Raw genomic sequence first — 5,569 nt, 5'->3', positions numbered from 1 at the left:
TTCCTGCTCGCTAATCATGTAATTATAAATCTGAGAAAGTTTGCAAATTGGGAACCCAAAATGTGGCATGTGCAAAGGGGAAGGGGAAAAGATTTGTTGGCAGGCCGAGGGGGGGGGCAATTTTGCTGAGCCAAGAAGGGAAGGATTTTTGGCCAGCTGAGAGGGAGGGCAAGCGATTTTTGGCACATATTCATGCCGGGCCGCTTTTAAAATAAACAAACACTCTAAAAGGCTTAGGAAAAAAGTACCAAACGCTTTTAATATGCAAATTTTCTAGCACGCTGCACTCATAACATGATCTAGGCCATTTAAGGTTTGCAAATTGGGATCCCAAAAATTTGACATGTGTAAAGTTGGGGGAGCAAAGATATTTTGGCGGGCCGGGGGGGGGGAGGGGAGGGCAAGCAAATTTTTGGCGGGCCGAGAGGGGGGGCAAGCGATTTTTGGCAACTGTTTGGAAATCGGGGCTCACAATTTATTGCACCGCCCGGCCATCTTTTAGAATACCCTGGTACCATCTTTTTACATTCACAGTGTATGTGTATGGGTCGTTCATAAAAGATGACATTGAAAATCTGCAGTGGTAGGTATAGGGTATTCCAAAAGAAATCCCACCGCCCCATATTGCACACAGCACAGGCCCAATAGTACACATATTCATAGCTGGCTTCATTTTCATGCTTTATCATGTTTATATTAAAATCAAACATTACCTGGTTCAGGTTGAAGTTTTTGTTTCTTCTGCATCCTTTTGACCTTGTCTTTGTGCGCCGGGGTACGAACGATGTGTCTTAATGGTTATAACATCTTCTCTGGTGTGGTTATACATGTTATAATAACTATGATAAAGACTGCCGAATTTTGATCGCAACGTTTGTGATTCTTGTTTGAACATTATGCTATAGCTAGGCAAAATAATTCCATTGAATGATTATAGGGACTAACATTCACGGATAACTGGACAACAAATTTGAGCAGCAAACAGTCAGAAAAGTAGGAAAGAATTGCCATAATAGTGCATGATCATGAAAAGACATGATGTGAGCTGAGTGATCTAACTTTTCTTCGCATGTTTGACCTCTGTGGGGAAATTCCCACTATGTAGTCTCATTCATATTACTTGTGCACGCTAAGCGCAATAGGACGTTAATAGGACGTGACCTGAGATCGTACGTAATGATACTGATAAATATTTATATTTTTGGGCTTTAAAATGGCTGAAAATGTCTTTTTTTCTAAATTCTTGCAAATATTGCAAAAAGCAACAATAAAAATTAGGTTTACTATGCACAGTTGAAGTAGAATTGTCATAAGGAATTACTTTCTGCCTCAAAATAGATCACGTGTCATCATGGGTCAAGGACGAATAAATAAAATGGCGTGCCATTTAAAACCATATTAATTATACGAGCTAGCTCGACTTTCTACCAGAATTGACTCAAAATAGACTATAAAATAGTCTATTTCAGAAGAAAATGGAATATCTAAACTGCAGGCACTCTGAGGAAAAACAATGTGAGTATAAATATCAGAATTACCCCAGAAACCGACGTTTTTCACGAAACATCTAGACTGCCAATTTACGAGAAACAATTTTCTCGCTTTTTTACATGTGTCTCACTGTGTTTATATCACTTGCAAACTTCGGTAGCAACCAAAATATACACATAGAGTGACTTGAATAAAATTCGGTTGTAATGCGCATAATGTTTGCAAGAAATGCCGACGGTCAGACCAAAATTTTGAGCATGTCATTGTGAAAAACGATTCTTAATGCGAAAACATACATAAAACCGACAGAAAACAGCAAAATGGGAAGACAAATTCGAGTGTAATATTTAAATGGAAAACTCGCAGGTGCTAAAACCATACTGAAATTTTGTGTGTATGTATGTATAATAACTGTCCAACAGCGATTGTTTCTGACATTTCTCTTTAATGAAAAATGTGCAAAAAACCGATTTTTCACTAATTTGCCCCAAAAATCTGACCAGATATAAAAGTTAGTAAAAAAGAGTATACATGACATGTACTGACCCATGGCAGTTATCACACATGATAATGAGTGTAGGGCATCTTTACTTTTCGACAGGGGCTACCCTGACCAACGTCGCTACCCCAGCCCTTAACGAAACCAACACACACTACTCACACCATGGTAGGTATTATAGAAGGAGAATTCACGAACCCAGTTCCCTTTGTACTATGATCGTTATGAGTCGATACTGAGCAATCAGGTATGAATGGTGCACTATCGATTTGCTAAGCTTCTTATCTATTGAGCAGGGCTATGACACTCACCTCATTTGCATGGCAAAATTACCCGTCTCCTCTGCAGCCAATTTGGTTTCGCTCCATCGAAATCAAGCTGGTCACGGAGGAGACTACCTTCCTTTGTGTTTGTTCATTTGTGTATGGAGAGCCCTTCTTGGAGTCCGTTTGGACTTAGGCTACGCTCTCAGCTAGAGTCCGACGCTGCATTGTACTAGAAACACCTTCTCTGTGAACTCGCTAGAGCAAGGAAAATAAAAACTGGTTTCATTACTATCTGTTTTTGAGCTTTTTTGCAGTTCTGTGACCATGGTGTTACCACAACTGTCTTTGCGTCATTAACATGTGCTGGAGTCTTTTGGATGACAAAATAATAATGTTTATTTTGAGCTCAGCGGGGATTACCAATTTTCACCAGTTTTAATAAGACAATAATGATTGACACACACACCAGGAAGTTTCTCATCCAAAAGAATGAGAAAATTTAAATTCTCACCATTTTGGCCGTTTCTCATCAAAATGTCCGTTTTCTCATTCAAAACTTCCTTTAGTGTATTAAGTTAGCTTAGGCCTATTGATCCTAAATTTGCTGGTAGGGTAAAACTCGTTTTAGTGGGGTGTTTAAAAAAGTTGGCCACACATGCGTATAGGCCTACACTATCATACTTGAGTGCCCCCCCCCCCCACTCCTGTGAAATTTGGGACTCATTTGGTCACCGTCCTAAGCGTCCTTGCCCACACGAGTCGCCCAGGAGTAGGCCCTACCCGGCATTATTAATTAGGGTAGCTGCAGGTAATATGGGACAGCAGGTAATATGGGACACCTGTTTTCATTTTAACAAAAAGTAGCTTAGAGAAGGTACACACTTTAAGTTGATTTGTTAAGTGTTTAGAGACATCAATTGTCTTGGAAATCAATGCCAAAAGAGTGAAATTGCCCAAAATTTACGTCGTTTTTTTGGCCTGATATAAAATCAATGACGCCACATTTTATGATTGTGTATCCAAATACTCTGGTACTGAGGGTGCATTTGTCACTTTTATGATCTTTAGGTGATGGGTTAAGCTTATCAGCAGGTAAAATTCCACTGAAAAGTGGCACTTTCCTTTATAAATGATTATTTTCTCTGATTTTCAACTGAATGGGTGCAGGTAATATGGGACACATAGGAAATTGTGTGCATTGTCAATGCGAAAAGCAAAACTATTTAGAAAATTGAATTTTCTTGTTGAAATTTGCATTTAACATTCAAAATCATGTAACAAAAATGTTTTTAGAACAAAAGAGTGATTTTCTGAACATTTTGATTTTCACCATAAAGATAACACAGTGTCCCATATTACCTGCACATGCAGGTAATATGGGACACTTGACGATGACGTCATTTTGACGTCATAGCGTCCAAACAAACATAAAAACAAGATAACATTGCCTGTTTTATTAATCTTAAAGGACAGGTTGTTCATCATAACAATCTCTTTTGGGCATATCTTCTATAGTTTTTATGCACATAAGCTAAACGTCCTTAATGGTCCCATATTACCTGCAGGTACCCTATTAGTGGTTAGCCCCTAAATACAGTTTATCAATTTACAGTTTACAAATTATCGTTACTTGTGTCCATGGATATGACCCCATGTATAAGTAGTCTTCATAGAATTCACACAGTCTATGCCATGTCATTTACGGATACAAAGAGGATAATAATGTTGAGGGCGCCCACAAAATCTTACACCGTCTTACACAATGTTCCAAGGCAAAGTTCAGTTTAATATTGACTCATCGTACAAATACAGACGTTTTATTATGTTACGATGTTGTCTGGATGGGTGGACAGTTGTCACACTGTGGAAAAACAACAACCGGGAATCCGTATTCATTTACAAATAGCATTAAATTAGTATCACATAGTGGCCTCCGTGCAGTGAAAAACCTTAATTCTTTCATCAAAAAGAAATGAAAATGAAAAAAAACCGGATCCACCTGTACGCCTATAAAATGGGCACAGAAATTTGTCTCAAATATGAATGAATTTTAAGAAACATACGGGATATGATGAACCAATGACCTGACGCCATGATAGTAGGATCTATTAGTCGTTTTATATACAATGTATATACCGTGTTGTCATAATACCAATATTTGTCATAATATATAACGAGTAATATTTAGTATTGTAAATATGCAGTTCATATGCACAAACGAACACTGATCTTTATGATATTCAGGTTGTTGTACATCGCATATAACATGTCATATAGGAGGTCATATGTGTTGACCTTCTCCTATTGTATTTGTTCATCTGTGTATGGAGAGGATTAACGCCATTAAAACTCCATCAGTATTTGGGCGTAGTTCAGTGAACTCACCAGATTGCTATTTCAAGTACTTTGATAAATACAGATAATATGTATTAATGGGTCGAGGCGATTGCATTGAAAAACCTAATACATTATTCATAACAGTTACGTAATCAATCGATAGTGCGGACACTTTTCATTTGCAAACCACCAAAATTCGTGATCTTTTAGCGTTGGAAAAGAAACCACGTGAATAGAGTGCCCTCTCAAGAATATCAACTCTCTGCTATTGAGCTTGGCCGGTTATGAACCACCGTTATCGCGACTTCTAAGCAGGATGACGTCATTTTTACCCACAAAGCATTGTGACCGTGACCATAAACAAAACGATTTACTTCCGGTAAATAACGCCAATATTTCTTATGGCCAAGCTTGGCGGATCATAGAAACAACATTGCCAGTCTTGGAAAAGCTTTCCAAATCAGTTCCACTGGTTTAAAAGTCCCGCAGACACCCGCCAGTATTACTAATCATGATCAGAAAAAATACATAAATTCACCGTAACTTTGGAAGGAAATGAGGGAATTCGATCAGGTTTTCGCTAGTAAATCAACTTGAACTCGGAAACACAATGACGTAATCGAAGATCATGTGACCGATGCAAAAGGGCACTAATACCATCCATTTCCGGTAGGGGTCACCTGGGGGGTCTGTTTAAATTGAATTTTAAGATAGATGATCGATATTGTCGCATAACGATCATAAACATCAAAGGCCGTGTTTGAGGGACTGCACTGATTAAATCCATTCAAGTGATGACTAGCGTTGAATAGCGTAATCGGCTTAACCCTATTGAGTGGATTAGGATTTTTCTGTGGAACCTCCTTCTATAATACCTACCATGCTCACACAAACACACCCCACACCCGGGCCCACACCCCTACCCAAACAGAAATGCACACACACATGCACACCATTGGCGGCGCTACGGGGGGGG

The sequence above is a fragment of the Amphiura filiformis genome, chromosome 18, assembly GCF_039555335.1.
Source record: "Amphiura filiformis chromosome 18, Afil_fr2py, whole genome shotgun sequence".
In the NCBI taxonomy this organism is placed as follows: Eukaryota; Metazoa; Echinodermata; class Ophiuroidea; order Amphilepidida; family Amphiuridae; genus Amphiura; species Amphiura filiformis.
This window is presented reverse-complemented; position numbering follows the sequence as displayed.